This window comes from Pholcus phalangioides, unplaced genomic scaffold (assembly GCF_987345545.1).
Source record: "Pholcus phalangioides strain wild (caught in Gottingen) unplaced genomic scaffold, Ppha-v1.0 ptg000008l_1, whole genome shotgun sequence".
NCBI classification, from domain to species: Eukaryota; Metazoa; Arthropoda; class Arachnida; order Araneae; family Pholcidae; genus Pholcus; species Pholcus phalangioides.
This window is the reverse complement of record NW_028301601.1, coordinates 50,166,164-50,178,580: the sequence shown is the minus strand read 5'-3', so window position 1 is coordinate 50,178,580 and position 12,417 is coordinate 50,166,164.

The window sequence follows — 12,417 nt, the reverse complement described above, 5'->3', positions numbered from 1 at the left end:
TGTTCAAAAGTGACACACCGGTGGTTATGCATAATAACCAATCATCTCGCTAAAAAAAATTGATACAATTTCACTACATTTATCACTTTTACCGAGAATTATGCATAATTCCCAAATAAAGTTGGAAAATGTAATAAATATGGAAAAAATGTATAACCTTTCTTCTCTTCAGTGAACCAATTAATTATTTTTACCTGTACATGATACGTGTGCTACACATATTTTGCAATAAGAATCAAATTAAATTAAATTAAAATAAGTGTGAAGAAGTTGAAGAAGATAAATACTTTCATGACAACATTATCAGTCTAGTAATGTTAGCTTCCTTCAAGTGTATCAACAAACAAAACCAACATTACCATTCGAATTCACCATCCTGGACCATAGTTGTGTTCAGTTAATTAATTAATTAATTGACGGTATATCATATTCACCAACACGAGCGTGAGAATAAACATAATCTTAGTTGAATATTATGAATTCTCGGTTTATCATCAAGGATTATAATATGTAAATTACAGTTTGGAAAAAATTAGAGTTTAGAGAAGAAATTAGAGCTCTCCTGATTTCCCTGTCCGCTAAAACGGTGAGTGATATTGCATTAAAGCCCTATATCCTAACCGGGGAATCAGAAAAGTGTCCGTTAACGGGGATTGTCCGTTAGTGGAAGTTCCCACTGTACATATCAATAACATCCACACCGACAGATGACACTGCATACAAAATCCCCAACGAGACAATAACCAATAAATAAGAATGCTAAAAATCTCAAACAAACGAGAAAAAAAAACAACAACTCCTAAATAGCGATAATTTTCCGAAAAGCTCCTGTTCGAATAATGATTATTAGATAGAAAATACCCCTCAAATATTATTTTTTTTCACTTAATTTCCATCTAAGATAACATAAAAATTCTATATAAAGCGAAAATACTCTCATTAGATATTCTCTTCCTCTTCCAACATCGCAAACTAAACAAAGCTGTCTTACTGAGTGAGAGAAGATTCTGTTGTTAGGACAAAAATCTTTATAAATACGAGAAAACTCGTTTCTTTTTTTTTCTTTTAACTGTATTCAGGGGGGGTACCCTATTCCTTATCTACTACCCAGTAAGGGGCTAAGTGAAGCGAGCTATCAATTAGTTTTTGGGCCTAGGCTCACTCTCTCGCTCTCACCGATAAGCATTCACGCTCGAATTAAACCTGATGTAAGTGGTTTATGGGGTAATTCCGGAGATAATTATTCTCACAGAGCGAAAATGTTTTTATTTCGGTGGGCGCAAAAACCAATCGATAACCGGTTTTCGAAAACCTCTCTGATTAAGACACACACACACACACTGTTCGCGTGCTCACAACCCCGACCACCCCCCCCCCCCCACTTTCCCGTAATATTATTATTATTATCCAATTTTTTTTGTTCTTTTAATATTATCAATCCCGATACCAGAGCAATAGAAACTCGTTATCTCATTCTCTCTCTCTCGCAATAATTAAAACAATAATGAACTTTCATTCGAAATTGATAATGTAATGAATTTTTATTGTAATAACAATCAGTTTCATCCCGCCATACTCATTTTTCCGTCCTTGTGGTTTAGGTATGGAGAGGAGAGAGAGAAAAGAGTCTTTATATGTGTACAGCAATACGTTTATTCGACCGTAATGGGTGTACCGGAGGCAATGTTTGCATTGGGATGGGGTATGGAATCCATCTAAAAGGGTTTTGTGGATGTTGGTGGTGGAGGCGGCGGGGGGGGGGAGGGGTAACGTTGCAGTTTTTATCCAATGAAATGAGAATTAATTTAATTAGATTTCGTCCGAGCGTTATGTTTACGTACGCTGATTGGTTAACAAGGTGATTATTGTTTCTTTAGAGAGAGAGAGAGAGAGTCTGTTTCTCTCATTCTGATTTGCTTTTTGTCCTCACCACCCAGTACTTCGTCGATATCTCCAAAAACAATGGTACCTATTGTCCTGTTCGTGATTAATCCTATGTGTGTGTGTGTGTGTGTTCGAAAAACACAAAAGGTATCTCCAATACCGAGGATTCGATTATTATTTATTTTATATATATTATTATTATTATTATGATTCTCTCTCTGATTATTGTCTTCACGCCGAAACGGTCCCGTGTTGTTGTTATTATCAGTTATCCTGAAGGGAACTGTGATTTATTTTAATTATTTATTTTTTTTGTCGAATTGGGGTTTTCTAGTTAAGTGGTGGAATTTTCGTGGAATTATTGCTAGGAGAGAAGCGATTTTTATTGATTTGTGAGGATTTCTATCATTAATTTCGAGCTGTTTTTGAATGTGTACGAGATTAGGAGGGGGGGGGGGTTGGTGTTCGAAACTGATGAAATCAATTTTAATTATGGGATTTTCAATGTGCTGAATGTAATGAATGGAATTTGGGTGATTAGTTGTTTTTTTTTTTTTGTGATCAGTGATTGGTCACTCTGGATGGAAGTATCGGTTCAGAATTATTTTTTGCCTGTAGTCAGTGAATAGTCACTCGGTTCGGAAAGTGTCGGTTCAGAATTTTTATTTTTGTTGGTGATCGGTTAATGGTCACTCTTCAAGTATCGGTTCGGAAATATTTTTTTTTTGTCTGAAATCAGTGAATGGTCACTCTGGAAGTGTCAGTTCAGAATTTTCTTCTGACTGTAGTCAGTGAATGGTCACTCTGGAAGTGTCAGTTCAGAATTTTCTTCTGGCTGTAGTCAGTGAATGGTCACTCTGGAAGTGTCAGTTCAGAATTTTCTTCTGGCTGTAGTCAGTGAATGGTCACTCTGGAACTGACGATTCAGAATTTTTCTCGTCTGTAACCAGTAAATGGTCACTCTGGAAGTGTCAGTTCAGAATTTTCTTCTGGCTGTAGTCAGTGAATGGTCACTCTGGAACTGCCGATTCAGAATTTTTCTCGTCTGTAACCAGTAAATGGTCACTCTAGAAGTGTCAGTTCAGAATTTTCTTCTGGCTGTAGTCAGTGAATGGTCACTCTGGAACTGCCGATTCAGAATTTTTCTCGTCTGTAACCAGTAAATGGTCACTCTGGAAGTGTCAGTTAAGAATTTTCTTCTGTCTGTAGTCCGTAAATGGTCACTCTGGAACTGTCGGTTCAGAATTTTTCTCGTCTGTAACCAGTGAATGGTCACTCTTCAAGTATCGGCTCAGAATTTTTCTTTTTGTCTGTGATCAGTGAATGCTCACGCTGGAAGTGTCCGTTCAGAATTTTCTTCGGTCTGTAGTCGGTGAATGGTCACTCTGGAACTGTCGGTTAAGAATATTTTCGTCAGTAATCAGTGAATGGTCACTGAAAATGTCAGTCCAGATTTTTATTTTTGTCTGTGATCAACGAATGGTCTTTCTTGAAGTGACGGCTCAAAATATATTTTTATTTGTCTTCGGTTAGTGATTGGTCACTCTGGAAATGTTGATACCTCCAAAAACAATGTTACCTATTGTACCTAATGTTACCTATTGTCTGTGTTCAGTGAATGGTCAATCTGCAAATGTCGGTTCAGAATTTAGATTGAGTTTTTTATCCTTGAATTGTCACTCTAGAACAGCGGTAGTGTAACATATAATTTCTATGGCGGAGCCCCGTAGGCCTATTTTTTATTTATTCATCAAAGTTAGTGATTTATTTTTATTACTTAAAATATTTATATGTATATATATGTGTGTGTTTTTCAAATTTACTGGATTTTTTTCCCCTCGAGCTACCGCGGACCCCCTGGGGCTCCTTGGTTGAGAACCGCTGCTCTAGAAGTTCCGGTTCAGATTTTTTTTTGTCTGTGATCAAATGAATCGTCACTCCAGAGACGTGTCGAATCGTTTTTTTTTCTTTCCTATATGCTCTGTGAATGATCACTTCGAAAGTGCCGATATATCTCCAAAAAGCAATAGTAAGTCTACTAATTTTTCTGCCCACGATTGATTCTATGTTTGTGTTTAATCATTTTTTTGTTTGTGCGAATGTTGTCGAGAATTGGGGGCTTTCTAGTCGAGTGGTGGGGCTAACCACAGAATAATTTCCGTAGAAGAGAAGTGATTTTTATTGATATGGAGGATTTTTATATACAAATACCAATACAAGTTAACAACAGGCAAAACAATTAGAAACCGGACTTTAACAACCAGAATTAATTTTAATCATTACTTGGATGACCATACGTCTCGTATTTCCTGGAACATTCCCGTCTTTTCTCGTGATTTAATAATAGACTACTAGTACACAGGAATTTTTTTTGAAAAAGACGAACAACTAGATGGGTATTTTTTCCATCCAAATGGCCTGATCTAGTTGGAAAATAACCAAGTTGTCAACACTGTTCTTGCTTGAGCAGGCACTAAAGAAACACGTGAAAACACTCAAATTTTAGAATGGAAAATAAAAACAAGAAAAAAATTCTACCCTTTTTTTCGATGTTAAAATGTAGCTTTTGATTTCTATCTTTTTTTCAATTATAACAAGAAAACAATCAAAAAAGAACACAACAAGAGATAAAAAAACAAATATTCAATTTTTAAAAAACAATCTAAAAAAAAAATTTTACACGAGTCCGCATTTGCGAATAATAAATTCTCAACATGAAATTCCCGGTTATAATCATCTCAAATTTTATCCTGGGTAACACAGATCCCCCTAAAAAGGGGGTGAAATATGATACCCCAGGTCTTGATTGGTATTTTTTTATGATTTGTTATTACTGTATGGCCCCGCTTGAAAGTGGCCATTGGCTAGCTTCATCACAAATACAAATACAACGCCACAACAGGCAAAATGCCCAACGAGGTGGCTGAAATACAAATACAACGCCATCACAAAGAGATATTTTCACCAACACATCCCCAAAGACAGACGCCATGCCATTCTCCCCTTCCCCTCCCCCCCTCTCTAATTTTTACAAACATTTGAGATTCAATAGTGACGGAATCACTCTTCAAGTATTGAATACTCACATAGTGGGGTTCAGTGTACGCAGAAGAACTCATAAAACCACAATACAGTGGAACACTCGTTAATACGACTCTCATTTATCCGGCATTCATTCATTCATTATACACGTTTGGCTTCGATCGCAGTTTATTCCTATATATATATATTAACGTTAAAATATTTAATTTATCAGACGCAAAACATCAATTACACGGCGTTTTCATTTCAACTGGAACCCCGAAACTCGGTAAAAATTTCATTTCTGTGAATAGGATTGCAATTTTTTTTGTAGGTAGCAAAAAGACGTCACCGAAATGAATATCTTTACGAATATTACAGCCAGAAAAGCCATAATTTTTAGTATGATTGTAAACGGATATATAAACATTCACCAAGCTGATGACCCCTTTAAAGTGGGCTCTAAAATGGTTTGTTTATTGTAAGTTTTTGAGAACTACGGAAATGCGGCGAGCCATAAACAAAATAATTTACATTTGTCGAAAGGCAATGTAACTAGATGTACAGACAATACTTCTTATTCGCATACCCCATTTCCCTTCCGAGCTTTTTTCCATTGTGTTAGTGCTTCGTTTCCCAGTGTTATTGCTGAAGCATTTGCAACTGGTGAGAAACAAGTACAATATATGAGTGCGTTCTTTCATTTCCAGTAGAATTTTCTTTGGCTGTGGTATCTTGCTTGCTAGCTGGCTGCGTGGAATCAGCTTTCCTTGATTTCTGAAAAAAAAGAAAAGCCCCCCCCCCCCCTCTCTCTTGAACGTAAAATGAAAATTTCGACAAAAAAATCTGGATCTATGAAAGAGTGAAACTTGTGAAGAAACTAAATATGCCGAATTACTTTTGGAGACGGTTGCAATAATAATAATAACAATAAATCTGTAAATATAAACAGTATTGTTCGCAGAAAATTTTACAAATTTGCTTTTAATTTTCTGCTTTTTTTGTCATTTGTAAAATAATCGTAAGAATCCCGAAGAGAGAGATTAAAGTAAAGGGGCAAAGTCATCATTGGATTAAATTTATAAAAAAATCATAATCTCATATATGACCTTTCTTTGTTTTCTTCATATTCAGATAACTTTTAAGCATAATCCAAAAGTTAAATAAAAATTATGTGAGAATCACGACTAAATAAAAATTATGCTGTGATTCCGTCTGTCGAAAGTCGTATATAAACGGGGTTCTCTCTCTCCGATTTATTCCTTTTTTTTTCTTCATTCCCTCTCTCTTTGGATCTGTAGACCACCCAATGTCCAAATTTGAATGGTTGTGTGCTACCACACTGATGTTTATCTATCTATATTGCTCTAAAATAGAATGTTTTAACCCCGGCATCTGATGAAAACCCGGTAACTTTGGATCCTTTCTATTCCCAGGGTTATATAACTAAAACGTTTTCACTTTAATGAGTATCAAAGAAAAATAATCAATCAGTGGTCATATCCTTCGCCTTGGCCATCCTCTATCTCAGCGAATCTCAACCTATTCTGATTCGCGGAGCCTTTTCCAACGTATAATTTCTATGGCGGAGCCCCGTTCGGCTCGAGGAGCCTATTTCAGTATATGACTTATATATGGTGGAACAATTCAGACCTCTTTTTCATTTATTAATCAAATTTACTGATTTATTTTACTTTCCTCGAGCTGCTGCGGAGCCCCTGGGAAATGCACAAGGAGCTTCAAGGGCTCCGCGGAGCACCGGTTGAGAACCGCTGCTCTATCTGTTCGTCGTCGGACTTTTTATGAGAGCCAAAGGCCTATTCCAGAGAAGTCAGTCTCTATAAAACTTTTTCAGTTGAACTTTCCTTTTCCTGCTTGAAAAAAAAACCACCAGTCATAAAAAATGGGTCTCGTAAATGGCGAAATCTTTGGCATGAGTTTTTTCTTTGACTCTCTTCATATTGGTAGGGTTTAACAGAATCCAAAGAGTGCATGAATACGAGTACTTAGGGGTAACAATACAGGATGACTTCAAATGGAATATTCATTGCGATAAAATAACAAAACAAAAATTCGATTTTACACAGCTCTTTTGTACAAGCTCAAGTATTTGATAGGGGAGGATTTTTTGAAGGATGTCTTTTATGTTTTCTCAATTATAACTTATGGTTTGTGTGCGTGGGGTGGAGCATACCATTGTGATATCATTCAACTAAGTAACATATATAACAAGGTACAAAATATGCTAACACAAGCCTATACTGAAAACATAGAAAAATTAACTGTCAAACACTAAAACATCAGACAATTATATATTTACCGAACGATAAGCTTTGCGACGAAAAATAAAAATTGGCTTCGGAAAAAAACAAATAGAACAGCAGCGAGATTCTAACATGATTTTGAAGTGCCGAAAACAAAAAAAACAGCTCTCCCAAAAGTGTTTCTCATTTACTGCTCCTAAACTTATGAATTCATTTCAGTCAAAAAAACCAACTACTAATAATACTAACCACAAATATGAAATTTACATATATGCACAAAAAGCATTCAGGACTTTCATTCCTCATTCGGGACATAAGGAAACGTCCAAAACAAAGAACCTAGGATAAAGCAGACGAGAGCAGAAATTTTCATTCAGTACTGTTCCCTACGAGCACAGCCCACAAACTGAACTGAATAGCAAGTTCAGTTATTTCTTCAGTGCACAAGGAGACGTCCGAAACAAAGAATCTATCCTCATTTTGATATTTAGAAATTCATCTGCAAGTTCATGGATTCATCGCTAGATGGCTGCTCATACACAAATAGTTCACATCGGGGCTTTAGCTTACCTTGTAAAGGCCCCGGCAGATATTTTCTTGTGGGCCTCTTAAAATAGGAAAAATTATGCAAAAAAAAAGTGTAAATTTTTTTCATTCCCCCATTCGGATCTGAGTCCGGAAAATTCACCGCTATGCAATTCCATGCTAGGATAATTGACCGACAACAGTTCAACACGAAGCTACCGAGGCCGTGAGCGAATGAGCGAGAGAGGGAAACAGTGAGGGAGTAAATGAGCGAGATACGAGATACTAAGTGAGTGGGTGAGTGAATGAGTAATCAGGTGAGTGAGCGATATAGGCGCCGGAACCTAGGGGATGAGTCCATTCGAGTCCCCACCACAATAAATTTTATAAAGAGGCTGAGCCCCCCTCCCCCCAATAATTTCTGAAAAAACAACTCAATGCACTATCCTCCTCCTGCGTACGCGCTTGAGGCCCGTATATACGGGACGATCAGCAATTTTCAGCCCCTCCAACCTTTCCTTCACGTCGGCGCCTCCGGTGAGGGAGTGAGTGAGTGAGTTACCGACTGGGGAGGTGAGTGACTCGGCGTGTGGGTGAGTGAGCTACTCAGTCCTTGAGCGGGTGAGGGAGGGAGGGAGCGAGTGAATGGGTGGGTGATCGAGCGAGCTACTGAGTCCGTGTGAGAGTGAACGAGCGGGTAAGTGAAGGAGCGAGTGAATGGGTGAGTGGGTGTGTGCGGGATTGATCGAGCGAGCTACTGAGTCCATGAGAGAGTGAGCGGGCGAGTAAGTGAGTGTTCGTGTGACTGGGCGAGTCAGTGAACCGGTGAGTGTGGGCGAATGAGTGGGCGAGCGAGCGAGAAATGCTTCAATTATAAATATGTAAGAAATGAAAATTATGTCGAAAATTATTAATTAAGTACTGCATGTTTTGAATGAACGTTATATATATACCAAATAAGCATGTAATGAAATGTTTGTCGAATTGTATCTCCTATAACATTTCCCAAAAAGTAGTGCTATTTTTTGATTTCGTTTTTCGAAGCTCTAATCTCATGAGCCAGTTTTCGAAAATGTTTTTTGTCACCCACGAGGTTTCATATGCAAGAATTGGATGTTTAAAACGAGATAACTTCACACAGCTTTTGAACTCAAGCATGGCTTTAACAATATGAGTCTATGGCTTTCTTTTACCAGTTTTGCTGATTGAGAAAATTAAACCTATCTTTATATTCACTTTATTCCACTAATGTTTTCTACAGCATAAGTAGTAGGACATGGGGCTGGGTCTACAGGTCAAAATCCCAACAGCGTTAAAATCCCGCAAGGGTCGAATTGAAAATTTTAGTTTTACCGTATACGCCGCACCTCGCGATTTATGTCGAGATTTGCATTTCTCACGGCGAAGGGCATTCTGGGGTGCCAATCAAGATGCGATCAAATAAAATTTTGAAATTTCTGTCCGGATTTTCCTTCCTCCCAGCGAGGGGCGTTAGGGCTCTGATAAGGATAATGAATTGCGATCAAATAAATTTTGAAATTTTGATTTCAACGTATAAGCCACGTTTCGCGGTTTCTGTCGTTAATTTTATAACGATGTTCTTTGTTCTCACCTAGAACACTGCTGCCTCCTAAATTCTTCCGTGGTGCAGTTACCCTACTTCTCCAGTTCCGGGCCTACACTGAGAGAAGGAGTTTTATGCTTTTTTTTTCCTGGGCCCCATTTGATTGGAAACACCTGCTAACATATTTACATTGTGAATGTCGAAGTTTTTGACTAGATCTCAGATTCGACCCTTTCCGAATTTCAACCCTGTTGGGATATCGACCTAACGGGAATATGGCCCAGACCCATGTACTACTACTGATGCTAGAAAAAAAAAATTAATGGAATAAAGAGAATATGAAGATGAGTTTTAATTTTTCTCCATCAGCAAAACTAGTAAAAGATAGCCTCAGCTTCTTATTGTTTAAAGCCATGCCTGACTTCAAAAATTGCGCGAAGTTATCTCGTTTTAAACATCCAATTCTTGCACATAAAATTTCTTGGGTGACAAAAATTTTTTTCGAAAACTGGCTCAAAAAAATAGCACTTTTTATTTATTTATTTATTTATTGTGAATGGCAGGATGGCACTCACATCACTAAGAGGTGGGGGGGGGGGGGAACAAACAAATAAACATACAAAGGAATAAAATAAAATAAACAAACAAGTAAAGTAATAGCAAAACAATATACGGTGAAACAAATACGATGCACACAACTATTAAAAGAGGTGTATGTAATATTACATAAAAGAATGCAACGAAAAGTTTCAAAACCGCAACGACATAACAGAAGCTGGCTCAGAAATACTAAAAAGAAAACTCTTCGGAAAAAAAAAATATTATAATGAGAATGTGTGTTATACATTCACCATATTGGGAGAAATGTAAGAGGAGACATAATTTTCTACAAACTTTTCATTATATGTTTAATTGGTGATATCCATTCAAAACATACAGTATTTAATTAATAATTTTCGACATAATTTCCATTCCTTACATATTTATAATTAAGGCGTTTTTTTTTTCTCGCTCCCTCATTCCCTTACTATTTCGCTCGCTCGCACGCCCACTCATTCGCCCACCCACTCACCCGCTCACCCAATCACTCGCCTGCTCACCCACTCACTATTTTACTCGCTCACGGACTCAGTAGCTCGCTCGGCCACTCCCTCCCTCACCCACTCATCACTCTTGCACTCGTCCACTGACTCACCTGCTCACGGACGAGATCGCTCGCCCACGCATTTGAGCACCCACTCACCCATTAACTCACTAACTCGCCCACTTCTCACTCATTACCCATTCACTCGCACCCTCACTCAACCACTCATGGACTTAGTAGCTTGCTCTCCCACTCATTCACCCACAAACTCGCCCGTTCACTCGTCACTCATTCAGTCACTCGCCCATTCACTCACCAAGTCACTCGCTCACTCACTCACGGACTCAGTAGCTTCGTGACGAACTGTTGTCAGTGAATTGTTGTCGGTGAATTTTCCTAGCAGTGAATTAATGTTGGTGAATTTTCCGTAAACCATTCGGCTCGTGGCAGTGCCCCGGGTCCCCAGACTAGTTACGGCCCAAGGTCTCATAAATGTCTGATATTAAATCAAACTTCTTCACAGCTATTGAACCCGGGTTTTAATTTTCGTCAACAGATAGCACCAGCAGCGGCATTTTGATTTCATTTAATTACTGAGGGGCTCTGCCGCCTGTGCTGGCCATCCCCCCCCCCCCTCCCTTTTCTCTTCACAACATATCTTGTTTATTTGTAAAATTGTCAATTATCGAATTGTCGACAATTATTAAATTGTCAATTATCGCCAAGAATGACGCCAAAAAGGCACAAAGTTGCCAAATATTGCTGAAATTACGGAAAAATCGCAATGGCAGGAAACGAAGCCTTACTGCAAATTCAGTGGATTAAAACGAATTCCACAAAATAAAACGTTCAACAAGACAAATGTTGGAGATTAATGCTCTTATTTATAATTGTAATTATCATAATATAATTTATGAGTTGAAAAATAATTTCTATCTTTGACCTCAATGAAGAATAAAAAAATAGACGTCATGTAAAAAACGGGAAAAATCGGGATACTTTTGCCAAAAAGTCGGAACGACCAGACAAAAATAGAAACCAGGACCGTCCCGGGGAAATTACGGGATATATGGTCACCTTAAGTAGGTATTCCGTATTTCTTAGCTTAATTTGCGGTATTTTCTCAAGCAAATATGATCAATATACAGATGATGACACTTAAGGTCATAAAGACTCAATAGATGTCACTGCAAATAATTTGCAGTCTATAACAAATATAAGTAAACAAATCAACTTTCTACCAAAGCCTAAAACATAGTAAATGCCCAATACATTTCCCTCAGCTTATGTTAATGTCTTGGCATATGAAGACTCACTAGATGTCACCGCAAACAGTTTAATTGTCTGTAACAAATATAAGTAAGCAAATCGAAGAGCAAGTTCTAGTGAATTAAAAAAAGAAACCATGACAAATATATATATGTATATATACTCTGTAATATAAAACCACAAATACCAGAACGGCCCGTTTCTATGTAACGGAAATTAGAGACGATTTTTTTATTACGGTAGTCGGTGACGTTTTTTGTGTTACAAAAATCTGTTACGTTTTTCTGTTACGTAAGTCGGTTACGATTTTGGGTCAAGTTTTCATTTAACTGCTGAACACATCGGGAACTACCAGACGATGTAGTTCTGTAGGGGCCAAGTTTTGCTCATGTACTCAGAGGTATGTGGAGAGATATACATCACAGTGTGTTCACAGGGTCCGGGTACCCAGGGCGCAGTATTGGACATATATCATCAATCGACAGGTTTCATTTCGAGTCGAGGACGAATCTCATTGTTTTCTTGCTGTTCATTGCGGATTGTGTTGCATTTGCTTATTGTGGTGCACTGCAAATAATGGTGCATTGCTGATTGTGCGGTGCATTGCATATTGTGGTGCATCGTGTGCTGTATTGCTTGCTGTCATGCAGCGTTATTGCTTATTGTGGTGCATTACGTACTATAGTGCTTTGCTTATTGCGAAGCATAGCATAATGTGCCGTATTGCGAATTGTGGTGGATCGGGTAGTATGCTGCAATGCTTATTGTGGTACACTATACTACTGATTGTGATGCTTTATGTGCTA